Consider the following 17,756-nt stretch of genomic DNA (forward strand, 5'->3'; position numbering starts at 1 on the left):
TATGCAGTTCCAAAACATGATTATCTTTTTTGTTTTTTTGAAACAAGGTCTCACTTGTTGCCCAGGCTGGAGTGCAGTGGTGTGATCACGGCTCACTGAGGCTGTGACCTCTGGGGCTCAGGTGATCCTCCCACCTCATCCTCCTCTGTAGCTAGGACTACAGGCATGACCCATCATGCCCGACTAATTTTTATTTTTTTTGGTAGAGATGGGGTTTCGCCATGTTGTCTAGGCTAGTCTTGAACTCCTGGCCTCAAGTGATCAGCCTGCCTCAGCCTCCCAAAGTAAAGACATAATTATCTTTGACTGCTAAAATCATTAGGTGAAAGATTGATGGGAACGTTTATTTATTTATTTTTATTTTTAATTTTTATTTATTTTTTGAGACGGAGTCTGTCTTTGTCACCCAGGCTAGAAGACAGTGGCACAGTCTTGGCTCACTGCAACCTCCTGGGTTCACGTGATTCTCCTGTCTCATCCTCCTGAGTAGCTAGGATTACACGCATGCCCCACCACAACCAGCTAATTTTTGTATATTTAGCAGAGATGGGGTTTCACCATGTTGTCCAGGCTGGTCTCAAACTCCTGTCCTCAGGTGACTGGCCTACCTCAGTCTCCCAAAGTGCTGGGATTAGAGGCATGAGCCACCACACCTGGCCAAGGGAACATTTATTTAATTTTATTTTGAAGACTTGAGTCTCACCCTGTCACCCAGACTGGAGTGCAGTGGCATGATCCTGGCTCACTGCAACCTCCGCCTCCTAGGTTCAAGTGGTTGTCTTGCCTCAGTCTCTTGAGTAGCTGGATTAGAGGTGCTGGCCACAATGCCCAGCTAATTTTGTATTAGTAGAGATGGGGTTTCACCATGTTAGCCAGGCTGATCTTGATTCCTGACCTCTGGTGATCTGCCTGCCTCGATTTTAAAATCCCAAAGTGCTGGGATTTTAGGCGTGAGCCACAACACCTGGCTGGGAATGTTTATTTTTAATGAATGGATCAGAGTAACTATCCCTGAATTTTCTTTTTTCTTTTTCTTTTTTTTGAGACGGGTTCTCACTCTGTTGCCAGGCCGGAGTGCAATGGCGTGATATAGGCTCACTGCAACCTCCGCTTCCCGGGTTCAAGCTATTCTCCTGCCTCAGGCTCCCGAGTAGCTGGGATTACAGGAGCGCCACCATGCCCAATTAATTTTTGTAGTTTTAGTAGAGACGGGGTTTCACCATGTTGGCCAGGATGGTCTTGATCTCTTCACCTTGTGATCCGCCCACCTCAGCCTCCCAAAGTGCTGGGATTACAGGCGTGAGCCACCGCACCCGGCCTGAATTTTCTGATCTATTTTAAAATCACAGTAAGAGAGACAAACAGGCATTGTATCTCCTGATATGATACAATAGGAAGCATACAATACACCTATGAAATATTCTTGCCAAAAAATGAAACCTGAATCTGACAGGCTTCTAGATCTAATTACCAATTTAGGAAATAATGGGAACAGAGGAACGTGATAAGCAACACCACAGAGAGAGAGATCAGCAAAATCGTGAATGTGATAGACTCCTCAAAACAAATGATAATGTTTATTTATCAAATAATTGTGAGGAAGAAAGGAGGTGGCATCATGCTTTTCCTGTATGAACTGTATCTCAGAGTAACTAAATAGTTGATGAGGGAATATCATTCTTTATGGAATAATTCCAGCTAATAAATATACAAATGATAATAGCTTTAGACTTCAATCCTAGAAATGACAAATACTACAATTAAAATGAAATAATTGTTTTAAGCCAGCTCTAATAGAACTGTAGCAGTGATGGAAATGCTCTGTATTTGCATTGCTCAAATGCAAAGGAAGCACCTTCTTCCTTCTTTTTCCTCACAGTCTATAAGTCAGAGAGATCTAATAGCCTGGGCTGGGCGAGGTGGTTCATGCCTATAATCCCAGCACTTTGGGAGGCTGAGGCGGGCAGATCACTTGAAGTCAGGAGTTCAAGACCAGCCTGGTCAACATGGTGTATCCCCATCTCTACCAAAAAATAAAAGTAAAAAGATTAGCTGGGCATGGTGGCAGGGGCATGTAATCCCAGCTACTTTGGAGGCTGAGGCAGGAGTATCACTTAAACCTGGGAGGCAGAGGTTGCAGTGAGCCAAGATTGCACCATAAAATATATATATATATGTAATCAAAATAAAAATAAAATAAAATAAAAATAGACAGACCGAATCGAATTTAAAGTGTGGATCTTGTTTGTAACCAACTGTATCTTACCTGGGTTCTCCGGAAAGCATAATTTGATACAAAGGCTATGTGCTAAGACTTTATGAAGGAGCTCTCAGGGAACAGGAGAGAAAGATGGTGATTTAAAGAGAAATTATGCTTCCCTTGCATTGGCAGCGGAAAAGCCAACGTGAGGAAGCATGATGACGTTGGCCACCTCTAAGAGTGATTCCTTAATCCCGAAGGACCTTCTGAGAAGCTGCATGTAGTGTGTTTTAGGACTGTTGATTTAGGAAGGAAAGGGGAAGCAGTTAAGTAGGGTTCTTATTTCCCATTGGTCAAAGTTTGCCTCTAAGAATTCTAAGATCCTGGATATGCCTGGGTACTGAGTTGATTTCCACAGTATCCCACACTGCAGCATTAAAGAGAAGCCCTGAGGAAGTGTGAGGCTACACACGTGTGAAGCTGGTGGGAGCCTGTACAGAACTGAGGTAGCAGTGGCTGAATTAAGAGACAAGTGAGCTCAAGAGGGTCTGGAGTTATGCACAGAAGTCATACACTGATGCAAACTGCCCCCAAATAGAGAGATTGGCTATGTTATGTGCTGGTTTAAAAATGTTCTCTAACTCTTTGACATTCCTCTCTTTAAAAGGTGGAGCCTGGCCGTGAGCGGCAGCTCACACCTGTAATCCCAGCACTCTGGAAGTCAGAGTTGGCTGCATCACCTGAGGTCAGGAGTTTGAGACCAGCTTGGCCAACATGGTGAAACCCTGTCTCTACTAAAAATACAAAATTGGCCGGGTGTGGTGGTGCATGCCTGTAATCCCAGCTACTTGGGAGGCTGAGGTAGGAAGATCGCTTGAACCCGGGAGGTGGACCTCGCAGTGAGCCGACATTGCGCCATTGCACTCCAGCCTGGGCAATAAGAGCAAAACTGTCCTAAAAAAAAAAAATGTGGAGCATAATTCCCCTCCTCTTGAATGTGGTAGGACTTAATGACTCACTTCTAATGAATACAGTGTGGTGGAAATGATCTTGTATGTGTCCCAAGACCAGGTCATAAAAGGCTTTGCAGCTTTCACCTTCCTGTTTCAGATCATTGGCGCTAGAAGGCCATTTCAGCAGGTCTATGGAGAGGTTCATACCGCCAGAAGCTGGTGCCGCCTGCCAACAGTTTAAGGGCCATAGTTGTGAGCCACCTTGGAACAAATCCTTTAGCCCCTATTAAGGTTTCAGATGACTGTAGCCCAGGCTGACAATTTGACTGAGAGGCCTCAGGCCAGAACAACCAGCTAAGCCACTCCTGAAGTTCTGACTCACAGGAACTGTGGGAGATAATAAGTGTTTATTCCTGTTTTAATTTAATGAGATAAATTAACTGTTGAAGTTACCCAGGTATTGCATTCATTGTACTATTCTCTCTACTTTTGTGTATGTTTGGCATTTTCTATGATTAAAACTTAAATATTGGATTCCTATATTACATCATTATATAACAACTTTCAGGTGGACCAAAGACTATCCATAAAAAGTTAAAGTTTAAAATGCCTAGGAAGTTATCTTTTTTGTTAGCACAAGATAAGGATTTCTTAAATAAGACACAAAAAGCAGAGGCCATAAAGAATAGATTGATAAATTCATCTATATTAAAAATGGAAATTTTTACCTTTTTTAAGGTAAAAATTACAGTGCTTTCACCTGTTGTAATCCCAGCACTTCAGGAGGCCGAGGTGGGCAGATCACTTGGGGTCATGAGTTCAAGACCAGTCTGACCAATATAGTGAAACCCTGTCTCTACCAAAAGTACAAATATTAGCTGGATGTGGTAGCGAGTGGCTGTAATCCCAGTTACGCCGGAGTCTGAGGCAGACGAATTACTTGAACCCGGAAGGGGAAGGTTGCCGTGAGCAAATGACATTGCACTCCAGCCTGGGTGACAGAGTGAGACTCTGTCTCAAAAACAAAGAAATATTAATTAAACACAGAGAAAGTTAAAGGGTGAACCACAACCTGGAAAAATAGCCACACATATAATGAAGAAAAGATTAGTAGCAGGATATTGGATATATAAGTAACTCTTATAAATCAATATGAAAAAGATAAACAATGCAATAGAAAAATGGGCAAAGACTATGAATGTATAAGTCACAGAAAAGAGACTCAGTTGGCCCAATAAGCACATAACAGATGGATCAATCAGGATCTGGATCTCTGTGTTGGCCGAAGAGTAATTAACATCCTCTCCCCTAGTGGCCCTCAACAATGGCTGACTGGCGTTGGTGCATAAAAACCCCGAAGTCTCATTTTCCAGAGTTTTTCCTTGAAATTGAGCTCTAATTGCTCACGATAATAACTAGCTTGACACTGCACCCTGTATTGACCGTCTTTCCTGCTTCCCTGCCTCACTTCCTTCCACACCTACCTGTTTCCTCGGAAGATGTCCCACATTAACCTTGAATCCTTGCCTCAGAGCTTTCTTCTGGGGGAACTGAAACCAACATAAAATTGTTCAAGCTTCCTTGCCTGAATCAAACAGATTCTGAGCCGCCCCTGGCAGCTCTGTGGGAACTTTCCACATGAAAAAAAATCACCAAAAAAAAAAAAAATGACAGCCTCCCTTGAAATGCATACGGGAGACAGGGCGGGATGGCTGGGGGCCCAGACTATGGCCACAGCCACAGACTTCAAAGCTGTCTCAAGCCTGGGACTCCAGCTCGTGGACATCCTGCAGGTCTGCTTTCTTTCTGTCCCCTTTGAACCTTGTCCTCAATCAGTGCCCTTGGCCCTGCCTTGCTTGGGTTCATAGCTAACCTCTCCCTGTTCCCTGAGCCATTTTTGATATGCCGATCTGGCTGCAGCCTGTTTAACTTGGTAAACACTGTAATCTGGGCCACATCTCTAGTCACAGGCTTTTGGTCTCTGGTTCTGCACACAGGGTTATGTGCCACCCCTCCCGCATCTTGGGGCTCTTGCCACAGTCACAGCACAAGCTAATGCAAGAACCACTTCACCATACAAAAGGCTGCCTCACTGCCAGTGGCTTCTCAGATAATGGGAGTTGGTGCCAGTGGCTTTGGCAGCAACATGAGATGGGGACCTCTGTGCAGGCATCAGAGGCCTTGATCATAACCTTGGCAGTGGTCTATATCAGGGCCTTGGGTGAGCACGAGAAACAGAGATGGTGCTTCTGGTGGCGCCAGGACAATGTGCTTGGTTCTTTTTTTTGTTTTGTTTTTGAGGCGGAATTTCACTCTTTTCACCCAGGTTGGAGTGCAGTGGCGTGATATCAGCTCACTGCAACTTTTGCCTCCCGGGTTCAAGCAATTCTCCTGCTTCAGCCTCCCCAGTAGCTGGGATTACAGGCGCCCGCCACTAAGCCCGGCTAATTTTTTGTATTTTTAGTAGAGACAGGGTTTCACCATGTTGGGCAGGCTGGTCTCGAACTCCTCATCTCAGGTGGTCCACCTGCCTCGGCCTCCCAAAGTGCTGGGATTACAGGTGTGAGCCACTGCTCTTGGTACCCCCCCTTTTTTTTCTTTAGACAGGGAATCACTTTGTTGCCTAGCCTGGAGCAGCAATCACAGCTCATTGCAGCCTCACCTCCTGGGCTCATTTGATCTGCCCACCTTAGCCTCTCTAGTAGCTAGGACTACAAGTGTGCACCACCACACCTGGCTAATTTTTTTATTTTGTATTTTTGTAGAGACCAGGTCTCACTATGTTGCCCAAGCTGGTCTTGAACTCCTGGGCCCAAGTGATCCTCCCACCTTAGGGCCTGCCAAAGTGCTAGTATTGCAGGTGTGAGCCACTGTGGCTAACTGACGATGTGCTTTGATGGGAGTCAGTTTGGAGAGGAGATAGCTTCTCTATGAGCCAAATCAGGAAATGAAGAAATAGGGATTTGCCACATGGTCTCAATGGTCATCTCTGCTGCTATGGGGTTTGGTGCATGTATAGTGATTTCCAAATTCTGTATTAGTTATCTTTTGCTACAAAACAAATCACCCATAATTTAGTGGCTTAAAATGGCAATAATTTATTGGCTTTATAGTTTCTCTGGATCATGAATCTGGGAAGAGTTTAGTTGGGTGGTTCTGGCTCCAGGTCACTTGTGAGGTTGCAGTTAAGATGTTTGTAAGAGCCAGGGACCATAGCTTGCACCTATAATTCCAGCACTTTGGGAGGCCAAAGCAGTAGGATTCCTCGAGGTCAGGAGGTTGAGACCAGCCTGGACAATATAGAGAGAACTTGACTATACCTAAAAAAAAAAAAAAAGATGTTTGTGGGGGCTACAATCATCTGAAAGGTTGAGGGGGGTTGGAGGATCCACTTCCAAGTTGACTCACATACATACATGGCAAGTTGCTTCTGCTCTTGGAAGGAGGCCTCAGTTTCTCCCTACCTGAGCCTCTCCACGGGATGCTCAAATGTCCTCATGATATGGTGGCTTCCTTTCTCCAAAGAAAGTGATGTTTGCGGTGTGATGGGGTGACAGGGAGAAAGAGTGATGGGCAGACGTCATCCTCATTATCCTTTGTGTGACCTTGCCTCAGAGGTCATATAGCATAATTTTACCACATTCTATTTTTTAGAAGTGAGTCAGTAAGTTTAGCTCATAGTCTAGGGGATGGGAATTAAACTCTAACTTTAAAGGGAATGTTGGGGCCGTGATCGCTCACACCTATGATATCATGGGGCCTCCTTTGGGAAGCTGGGGTGGGTGGATTGCCTGAGCTCAGGAGCATGAGACCAGTCTGAGCAACATGGTGAAAACCCATCTCTACTAAAACACAAACAAATTGCTGGGCATGGAGTCACAGCTACTTGGGAGGCTGAGCAGGAGAATCTCTTGAACCTGGGAGGCAGAGGTTGCAGTGAGCCGAGATCATGTCATTGCACTCCAGCCTGGGCAACAGAGTGAGACTCCGAATAAAAATAAAGGGAATGTCAAAGAATTTGTGAACATTAAAAAAAAAAGCATCATAATGCTTTTAGTTCAATAGTTAACAATAACTGGGGTTATGAGGTCTTTTTCAGCTTCTGTTTCTTTTCTTTTTTTTTTTTTGAGACCAAGTCTCAACTCTGTCACCCAGACTGGAGTGGAGTGGCATGATCTTGGTTCACTACACCCTCCACCTCCTGGGTTCAAGCAATTCTTTTGCCTCAGCCTCTTGAGGAGGTAGGATTACAGACGCACGTCACCACGCCCGGCTAAGTTTTTTATCTTTCCACTGAGTAAATCCAAGAACTCTGGGGCTTATTCAGTCTAAAACAGTCAGTCCAGTTTCTAAATAAGTCAGCCAAGCCAGGGTTGTGCATTAACTTATGAAAAGCAGGTTACCTGGAAGGGACACTGTCTGAGAGCCATCCCCACATCTGCATGGAGATGGTGTAAAGGAATGTTGGCGGTTGTGGCAAATGTGAAAATTCATTGTTCGGCTCTCCTGCTGCGGGAGCGGAGTTGACTGGCAGCCCCAGCTGCTCCCCCTCCCGTCCCGCACTGCATTTGTGCTAACGCAGGCTGATTCCGGCAAGATGCTGCTGCTCTCACAGACAACTCTGGCTCCAGGACTCCCCACTGGCCTGGGAGAGACTTCACTGAAATTGCACTGAGGTCTGACACTCTTCTTAACCAATCTTTTTCTTCCTGCTTTCCTTCGCAGCTGTCAGATTTTTATTCCTGTCTGAATCCTCTCTTGCCATTTCCTGTTTCCTTCCCCTTTATTCTTCACAGACGTTTCCCCCAATAAATCCCTTGTATGTCTAATTTGGTTTTGGCATCTGTTTCTCAGTAGACCTCCCAGGCCTACATGGTGCTGGAGCTGGTTCCCACTGGCTTGTGAGGGCTGAGCCCATGTCTCTCTTTCCAATTCTGCACTCAGTGACATCATGACGAGAGCTCAAAATAGGTCACGGTGGGAGAATTTACAGCATAGAAATCAACTAATGCTACGCATGAAGGATTTTTCTCTCCAGTGAGCTGATTGCTAAACATTTATCAGCAAATCTCTGTTATCTACCCAATAGAAATGTATACATACACTCACCAGAATACCTGTATTTGATTTCTGGATGATTCATAGCATCATGATTCATAGTAGTCTCAAACTGGAAACTGCCCAAATGTCCATCAGCAACAGAAGTAATCAATAAATTGTCAGGTCATGATGTGTGTATATAAATTTTTATTTATTTATTTTTAGATAGGGGTTCTCTCTGTCGCTCAGGCTAGATTGCAGTGGTGTGATCACAGCCTCAAACTCCTGGTCTCAAGTGATCCTCCTGGCTCAGTCTGCCTACAGCTTGGAGACTACAGGTATATGCCACCATGCTCTGCTACTTTTTATTTTTATTTTTGAGACAGCTTCTTGCTCTGTTGCTCAGCCTAGAGTGCAGTGGTGCGATCATGGCTCACTGCAGCCTCGATCTCCTGGGCTTCAGAAATCCCCTTCTTTAGCTTTCTAAGTAGCTAGAACTACAGGTATGCACCATCACGCCTGGCTAATTTAAAAAAGAATGTCTTTTGTAAAGACAGGAGTCTTGCTATTGTTGCCCAGGTTGGTCTCAACTAATCCTCCCAACTTGGCCTATCAAGCATTAGGATTACAGCTATGAATCACCATGCTCGGCCCATAGTACTTTTTTTTTTTTGAGACGGGATCCTGCTCTGTCATCCAGGCTGGAATGTAGTGGTGCAATCTTGGCTCACTGCAACCTCTGCTTCCTGGGTTCAAGCAATTCTCCTGCCTCAACTTCCTGAGTAGCTGGGATTATAGGTGCCCACCACCATGCCCAGCTAATTTTTGTATTTTTAGTAGAGACAGAGTTTCACGGCCGGGCGCGGTGGCTCAAGCCTGTAATCCCAGCATTTTGGGAGGCCGAGGCGGGTGGATCACGAGGTCAAGACATCAAGACCATCCTGGTCAACATGGTGAAACCCCGTCTCTACTAAAAATACAAAAAATTAGCTGGGCATGGTGGTGCATGCCTGTAATCCCAGCTACTCAGGAGGCTGAGGCAGGAGAATTGCCTGAACCCAGGAGGCAGAGGTTGCGGTGAGCCAAGATTGCGCCATTGCACTCCAGCCTGGGTAAGAAGAGCGAAACTCCGTCTCAAAAGAAAAAAAAAAAAAAGAGACAGAGTTTCACCATGTTGGCCAGGCTGGTCTTGAACTCCTGACCGCAGGTGATCTGCCTGCTTCAGCCTTCCAAAGTGCTGGCACTACAGGCATGAGCCAGTGCACCTGGCCCCATTGCATGTTTATACCACATTTTGTTTACTCATACATCTGTCGACAGACACCTGAGTTGCTTCCACCTCCTGGCTCTTGTGAATAACGCTGCAATGAACATCGAAATACAAATATCTCTTCAAGATTTGGTTTTCAATCATTTGAGAAATACACTCGGAAGGGGTACAGCTGGATCATATGGTAATTCTATTTTTAACTTTTTGAGGAACCACCATACTGTTTTTCACAGTGACTGCACCATTTTATATTACCACTAACAGTGCACAAGGGTTCCAATTTCTCCACATCCTCACCAACACTTGTTATTGTCTCTTTGTCTGGCTTTTTTGTTTTTAGAGATGGGGTTCTTGCTATGTTGTTGCCCAGGCTGGCCTCAAACTCCTAGGCTCAAGGAATCCTCCCATGTCTACCTCATGAGTAGCTGGGACTACAGGCACACACCACCATGCCAGCTATTGTCTGTTTTTGTTGTTGTTGCTGTTGTTTTAATAAAACAAGCTATTCTAATGGCATGAGGAAAGAGAGGTATTTTGATATCCTTTTCATGTCTGCCTCTCAGAGAATAGATCGGTGTCTGGTATATAGTAGCCACTCAAAAAATATGAGTTGCTTAAATGAATAAAATGAATGAATTGACTGCCTGTGTAGTGTGAGAAGTGGGTTGAATGGTGGCTCCCCCAAAAGATTTCTCCATGTGTGAATCCCTGGAACCTCGGGATGTTACTGTATTTGGAAAAAGTGTCTTTGCAAATGTTGCCAGGTACTTTGGCTCATACCTGTAATCCCAGCACTTTGGAGTCCAAGGCAGGAGGATCACCTGAGGTCAGGAGTTCAAGGCCAGCCTGGCCAACATGGTGAAACCGGCTCTCTACTAAAAAATAGGAAAATTAGCTGGGCATGGTGGCAGGCACCTGTAATCCCCAGTTACTTGGGAAACTGAATCAGGAGAATTGCTTGAACCCGGGAGTTGGAGGTTGTAGTGAGCCAAAATCATGCCACTGCAATCCAGCCTGAGCGACAAAGTGAGACTCCATCTCAAAAAAAAAGGGTCTTTGTAAATGTAATTAATTAAGGATCATGGGGTGAGATCATCCTGGATCATCCAGGTAGGCCCTAAATCCAGTAAATGTCCTTATAGGAGATACACACAGAAGATGGACATAGAGGAGAAGGTGACCTGAAGGTGGAGGCAGATATGGGATTTGTGGCCACAAGCCAAGGAAGCCAAGGAATGCAGACAGCCACCAGGAGCTGAGACAGACAGGGAAGGATTCTTCTCCAGAGTCTCCACAAACGTAGCCTGCTGATACCCTGAGTTTGGACTTCTGGTCTCCAGAACTGTGAGAGAATAAATTTCTGTAGGTTTGTTTTTGTTGTTGTTTTAAAACTTGTATTGCTTTTAGCAATAATCATGTGTGTTCATTTTAGGAATATGGAATATACAAGTAAGCAGAAGAAAAAAATCTTTTATAATCCTCTACTGAGAGACTGTATTTTTTGTTTTTCATCCTCACAAGTTTTTTTTATATTGTCATCCTTCACAGGTTTTTATGTGCATATATATAATATCCAAATGTGCTCTTAACTTTCAAAAATGTTATTCATAGCTGGGCATGGTGCCGTGTTTCTGTAATCCCAGCTACTGGGAAGGCTGAGGCGGGAGGATTGCTTTAGCCCAGGAGTTTGAGGCTATAGCGCATGATTATCACATCTGTGAACAGACACTGCACTCTAGCCCTGGCAATGTAGCAAGACCCTGTCCCTAAAAAGTAAAAAATTAAAATGATATTCACATATTACTTAGAAACCCTTTTTTCATTTTATATCCTATCACTCTTTCTTTTTTTTAAGATGGAGTCTTGCTCTGTTGCCCAGGCTGGAGTACACGGGTGCAGTCTCAGTTCACTACAGCCTCTGCTCCCCAGGTTCCAGTGATTCTCCTGCCTCAGCCTCCTGGGTAGCTGGGCTTACAGGAGTACGCCACTACTCCTGGCTAATTTTTGCACTTTTAGTAGAGATGGTGTTTCACCCATGTTAGCCAGGCTGGTCTCGAATTCCTGACCTCGGGTGATCCGCCTGCCTCAGCGTCCCAAAGTGTTGGGATTACAGGCGTGAGCCACTGTGCCCAGCCAAGCTCTTCTATTAAAAAAAGATTTGAAGATTCATTCAAATTCGGTAAACAATGAGATAAGTGATGCATCTAAAACCAACAGCAACAAGTGAAAAGTAGAAAGATGGACAAGGTATATCAGAAAAATGCTAATTAAAAGAAAGTTATATGGCATTGTTAGTATCAGATAAAATAAAAATCAAGGTAAACTGCATTAAATAGGGGCAAGGATGGTTTTGATCAACCTTCCAGTACATCCCTGTAAGCTCGTTTCTTACTCTTCTTATCTCGTCTATTTCATCCAGGTCTCTAAACATGGCTTTATTGCTTGAATGCCTCTTGTATATACCTTTATAATCTGGAGAGATGGAATCAGCCTTTCTCTAAAGGTTTCCTCTGCTTTTTCCTTCTCCTCTGGCGTTTCCTCAAAATTTGGTTCACTATTTTCTGGTTTTCCTTCCAGTTTTGGACAGGGTTTCATCTCATGTCTGTGGGACTTCTCTTTCTTCCTTCCATTTTTCCTTTCTTTCTTTTTCCTTCCTTCTTTCTTTTTTCCTGCATATTCTTCGAGTGCAATAACTTCTGGCACTGATCAGGTGAGTTTCTTTCTCCTCCTTGTCTAGCCTTGGATTGTGCTAAGAACAACAGGCTGGCAAAACTCCCACATTGTGACTCCTCCTTTCATTGGCCTCCAGCACCTTGGCCTATGCTGCTGAAGAAAGCTGGTACCCAAGTGGGAACAAGAACCAGACTTGTAGGACTTCTGCACATGTCAACTCTTACATTTCTGTAGTTTTATGTCACCAAGTTTGTGGAAATTTATTACAGCAATCACAGGAAACCAATATGTTATCTGTAATTAGGAGAAATTCAAAGGCATTTTAATCCAAAAGGATGGCTTCAGTTCGGGAACTTCTAATTTGAAGTCCTTCATGGCCCTATTTAGCAAAGTCATTTGTCTTTTAACAGTAGGACTGTTTTCATAGTATCTTATCTGTATATAGGAGGAACTTTTGTTCTGTGTTGTAGCAATTTGGGGAAGTGGGCATGAATCTAGCTCATGCAATAGAAATTTCAAGTCCTCTGCCTTTAAATGGATGCGCTCATCCAAATGCAGGGTCTTGTCCCTTGAGCTGATATAAAGGTCAATTCCTGTACTTGTGGGACTTGTCTGAGGAGGCCACCAAGAGCTCTGCCAACAGCTCAGAGGTATAACTCTATACTCCCAGATCAGGGACTCCTAAACACTTTCCCTTAGAGTCTGCCAAGGACTGTCGGAATCTTACGCTTGTTGGCTGACCGTGGGATATCCATTGAGCTTCCAGTGGAACTTTATTCCTAACTAGAACCCTCCCATTTGTGTTTGTTCCAAACCTTCAGGATCAACCTCTTTCACAGGCAACATGGTACCTTCCTTGCCTTCTAGGTGAGATTTTAACATCTATAATTAGATAATTGCTTGATCACACATTGACTAAAAGTATAAGGAGAACTTTGGCACAGTAAAATATACCAATGTTTCAAACAGTGCAGAATGAGGTCTGGTAATGTTTGGGGCAAAGTCAGATGGCGAATCAGATCTTCCTAGAGCAGTATTCAATCTTTGTTATCTAGTAGGTATTCAATAAACAACTATTTGTTATATGTATTACACATACATGCAGCTATCGATTTGTATCTATTAATACCCTTCCCAAATTTCCTTTATAGGATCCTTTTCACTGCTGTGAATGTTGTCTGCAGAAAGAGATGTGTGTACAAAATGCTGCTTCCTTACCTCAAAGTGGAATCAATTCTATGGGACAATTCATGCTCTAGGGCTCTCCATAGGATCAGGCTGATGCTCAACTCTAGGTAAGAACAGGCCACATCCTTTCTCAACCCCTTGCTTCCTTCACTGTGTTTCTTCTGAGAGCGATCTTCTAATAAATTATGCACTCAGATTCTGTTTCAGGGCTCTGCCTCTAGGGAAACTGACCTAAGACACCGCATGAGTAAGGACAAAAATAATAAAATCCATCTATGTTGATGACCTGGAGACAATGCAAACAAAGATATAGGAAGGGATGACATAAAATCAGAGAAAGGGCCAAGGTGAGTAAGATGCTTTACTTGAGTGAAAGGAACAGCGACAGGCACCTTTAAACCATCCTGCATTAACCAAGTGGATACAAACACTTTCGGTCATGCAGTCGGTGAGAACTCACGTTATTTTAGAGTCTGGACTTAGAGCACTTTGTGTCAAAGCCTGGGTATTCTTTGCCACTGGCATTAAAGTTTCTGGGACCTGGAAATGACTGCTGTGATAGGGACCAGTGGAGAAAAAGGGATTTCAGGCACAACAGCTGCAGAATCTTGGTGACAAGGCACATGGAGTCCGACAGTGGCACTTCTGGAGCTACGGTGACTACAGTGACCTCCTCCATGAGGAGCAGCAACTGGATAATGATATTAGTGTATTATGTATGGATGACTAGTTGTAGATTATATATTTACATACAATTATACTGTCATTCTTAATTCTTAATTAACTCCACATTACCAGATTTATTCTTGTCCTTGGAGGAAGCAGGTTATAGAGTATTCAGGCAATTTATTGTTATGTAACAAACTGTCCCCAGTTGGCTCATGGCTTAAAAAAGTACACCCATTTATTTTGCTAATGTGTCTGCAGTTTGGGGTGGGTTCAGCAGGAACAACACCCTCGCTGCTTCATGATTGTCTGGGGCCCCAACCGGGAAGACTTGAGTGGCTGGGGGCTGGCTTCCTCATAGCACGGTGGTCTCAGAGTAGCTGGACATCTTTTCTGGTAGCTGGCTTTCCCAGAGCAAGTGTCCAAGACACTTCAGGAGGAAGCTGCAAGATCTCAGAAATCCCAGTACATCACATCCACCATAGTGTATCAGTCAAGCAAATCACCAAGGCCAGGCTAGATTCAAAGAGTGGGGTAGGGATGGGGGTGAGGGAGGGCAAGGATTAGGTCTAATCTCTCCAAGGAAGGAGTGTAAGAGAATTTGCAGACATCTTTAATCTATCACACAGACGTAGAACATGTAGGGGACTCTTTGATAAATGCAGTAAAGGAAAAAGAAGATAGCAATACTACCCTTCCCAGTTAAGATTTTGTTTCATGGCTGGGCGTGGTGGCTCATGCCTATAATCCCAGACCTTTGGGAAGCTGAGGCGGGCAGATCACTTGAGGTTGGGAGTTTGAGACCAGCCTGACCAACATGGTGAAACCCTGTCTCAAAAAACAAACAAACAAACCAAAATATTTTGTTTCTTTGTTTTTAGAGACAGGGTCTTGCTCTGTTGCCCAAGCTGGAGTGCAGTGGTCCAAACATAGCTTACTGCAGCCTCAAACTTCAGAACTCAAGTTATCCTCCTGCCTCAGCCTCCCAAGTAGCTAGGACTACATGTACACACCACCACAGCTGGCTAATTTTTTAGAAAAGTTTCTGTAGAGATAAGGTCTCACTCTGTTTGCCCAACTGGTCTTAAACTCCTGGCCTCAGGTGATCCTCCCACCTTGGCCTTCCAAAGCACTGGGATTACAGGCATGAGCCACTGCACCCAGCGTGTTTGTTTTTTAAGAACAAAATAATTTTAGCACGTTTGAAAGCTAAGGAAAAAGAACCAGAGAAGGGAGCAGATCAAGGAAGTAAGAAAGAATGTTTGCTGCATCAAGATTCTAAGGCTTCAGAGAGTAGCAATGTCTAGTTTAGAGATTGCTGTTCTTTAGATGCACATCTTTTCTGTTATATGTTGGTAAAGTCATGTGAAACTTCACAGTCTGGTTCAGTCTTGCTGTGGGGAGGGAAGGGGAGGAAAGGGCTGGTTCACTTCTGGCCTGGAAGAGTAGGGGGAGCAAGGTCTCCTACAGCTAGGGCATGACCTATGCCAGCTTCCCCCATCTGATGGAGGTCTGCCAGAGGGTAGGGCCATGTCTTCAATTTCTCTGCCTCATCCTACACAGCAAAAAACATAACCTGCAAACCAGAGTGTCAGTGCTAGGGTCTAGGCCAAACAATAGTTTTCCTGCAGGAATGGGGAGGATGTGTGGATGTTGAGCTGGGGGTGAGGCTTTTGTGCAATTCAGCTTCACCATGCTTGAAGAAGATGCAGTGAGGATAGTCAGGGCCTGAGTATGAGAGTGAGACATGAGTGTAAGTGTGGGAGTCCATCTTAGAACCTTAGAATTCTGTGCTCTGAGGTAAAGCTGAGAGGCTCCACAGGTGTATGAGGGTTTTTCTTTGTTTCCCAGGGAGTGTAAGGTGCCCAAATTCTGAGGTAGGTGCCATAGGAATACTCCTCATAGCACAAGTGTTATGTTGGACAATGTTCTGCTTATCTATTACTGAGTAATAAACCTCTTTAAAACTTAGAGGCTTAGGCCGGGCATGGTGGCTCATGCCTATAATCCCAGCACTTTGGGAGGCCGAGGTGGGTGGATCATGAGGTCAAGAGATCGAGACCATCCTGGTCAACAAGGTGAAACCCCGTCTCTACTAAAAGTACAAAAATTAGCTAGGCATGGTGGTGTGCACCTGTAGTCCCAGCTACTCGGGAGGCTGAGGCAGGAGAATTGCTTGAACCCAGAAGGCGGAGGTTGCGGTGAGCTGAGATTGTGCCAATGCACTCCAGTCTGGGTAACAACAGCAAAACTCTGTCTCAAAAAAAAAGAACTTAGAGGCTTAAAATAACATAAATCATAGTTTATGAAAAATCACAAATAATTCATTTAAGGGTTAAATGATAAATGAGTTGATTATTTCTGAGGACTTTGGATAAGACACAGTTAAGAAAGACCTGTTATTGTTGTGAGTAACATGGAACAGCCCAGATGGTTGGAACAACCCAACCTAGGTAGCTTCCTCACTCAGTGACTGACCCCTTAGCTAGGACAGCTCCACCAGCCCAATGGTCCAGCTCTCCCTCTCCAAGTGGTCTCTGCACGTGGTTTCTCTCCATCAGGATGGCTAAAGGGGAGCAGCTCATGACCCCCGACAGCTCAAAATCAAGGTTGCTAGGACGTTTTCAAGCTCAGAGCTGGAATGGAGACATTACCGCTCCTACCACCTTCTTCTATTGGTGAAATGGAGTCATGGCTCTGTCCAGATTCCAGGGTCAAGGACCATAAAGGGCTACACTGATGGAAGACATGTCTCACTGGGGGACACCAGAGTAACAACTACCAGACAAGAAGGAGCAGGCCTGAGTGTGCACCAGTTCCTAATTCTAGGTATCCCTCTCTTCAGAGAAGATGGTTGGAGGGCAAATTGTGGGGAGCAAGGTAACCTCAAACTTTTACAGAATTAAAGGTAGAGGGTCTGGTTAGCCAGTTTGTCTGTTATCAAGAGGACTAGCTGTGTGTGTCTTTATTCAGTCTATCAGGCGTTTGTTGAGCACAGCCTACACGCCAGATTTTTCATTTTTTGACGCAGGATCTTGCTCCGTTGCCCAGGCTGGAGTGCAGTGCAGCGATCGCGGTTCACTGCAGCCTCGACCTCCTCAGGCTCAAGAGATCCTCCTGCTTCAGCTTCTGGAGTAGCTGGGGCTATAGGCGCGCACCACCATGCTCCGCTAATTTTTGTATTAGTAGGGACCAGGTCTCACCCTGTTGGCCAGCCTGGTCTCGGATTCCAGAGCTCAAGTGATCTGCCCGCCTCTGTCTCCTAAAGTGTTGGGATTACAAGCGTGAGCGTTGGAGCCCGGCATATGCCAGGTTCTACATGTGTTCTTTCTTTACTCCTGTGTTACAGAGGCTCGAATGAGGCCTTGCTTCTACAGTACCGCACCCAGCACCACGCCGCGACGCAGCCTCCTGCGCCCTTTCCGCCCTGCAGCTGGAGTTGGGGCAGAGCGCGGGGTCTCTAGGAAGGCAACATTTAACGCGGTCGGCTCCTAGGCATCTAGTGGGGCTGCAACCCCGCCGCCGGGGGCGAAAGGCGAAGGGGGAAAGCTAGGGCTTTGACGGCGCAGCCAGGGTCCAGCTTGCTCTAGGATCCACGTCAGAAAGCCGTCCCCGAGGCCGCGCGCGCTAGAGACCACAGTCTGCGCCCCCGCACGCACGCGCTCACGCACACGCGCGCGCCAACCACGCCCACCGCCCCTCTGTGGTCCCGCCCTCAGGATTGACCGCACGAGCCACCGTCCGCACAGCCCCGCCCCGCACGGCC

General features: G+C 45.2%; 1 long non-coding RNA gene and 1 pseudogene across 1 annotated transcript; one reads left to right on the plus strand and one right to left on the minus strand.

Annotated features, from left to right (window-relative positions):
• Positions 1 to 7,707: 7,707 nt before the first annotated feature.
• LOC144582448 (uncharacterized) lies at positions 7,708 to 13,431 on the plus strand. The gene is made up of 3 exons (XR_013535093.1): positions 7,708 to 7,829; positions 10,606 to 10,825; positions 13,288 to 13,431. It is a non-coding gene; the product is annotated as an uncharacterized LOC144582448 (long non-coding RNA).
• Positions 11,742 to 12,058, minus strand: LOC103792810 (transcription elongation factor A protein-like 9; annotated as a pseudogene).
• Positions 13,432 to 17,756: the final 4,325 nt, after the last annotated feature.

Source organism: Callithrix jacchus, chromosome 5, assembly GCF_049354715.1.
Source record: "Callithrix jacchus isolate 240 chromosome 5, calJac240_pri, whole genome shotgun sequence".
In the NCBI taxonomy this organism is placed as follows: domain Eukaryota; kingdom Metazoa; phylum Chordata; class Mammalia; order Primates; family Cebidae; genus Callithrix; species Callithrix jacchus.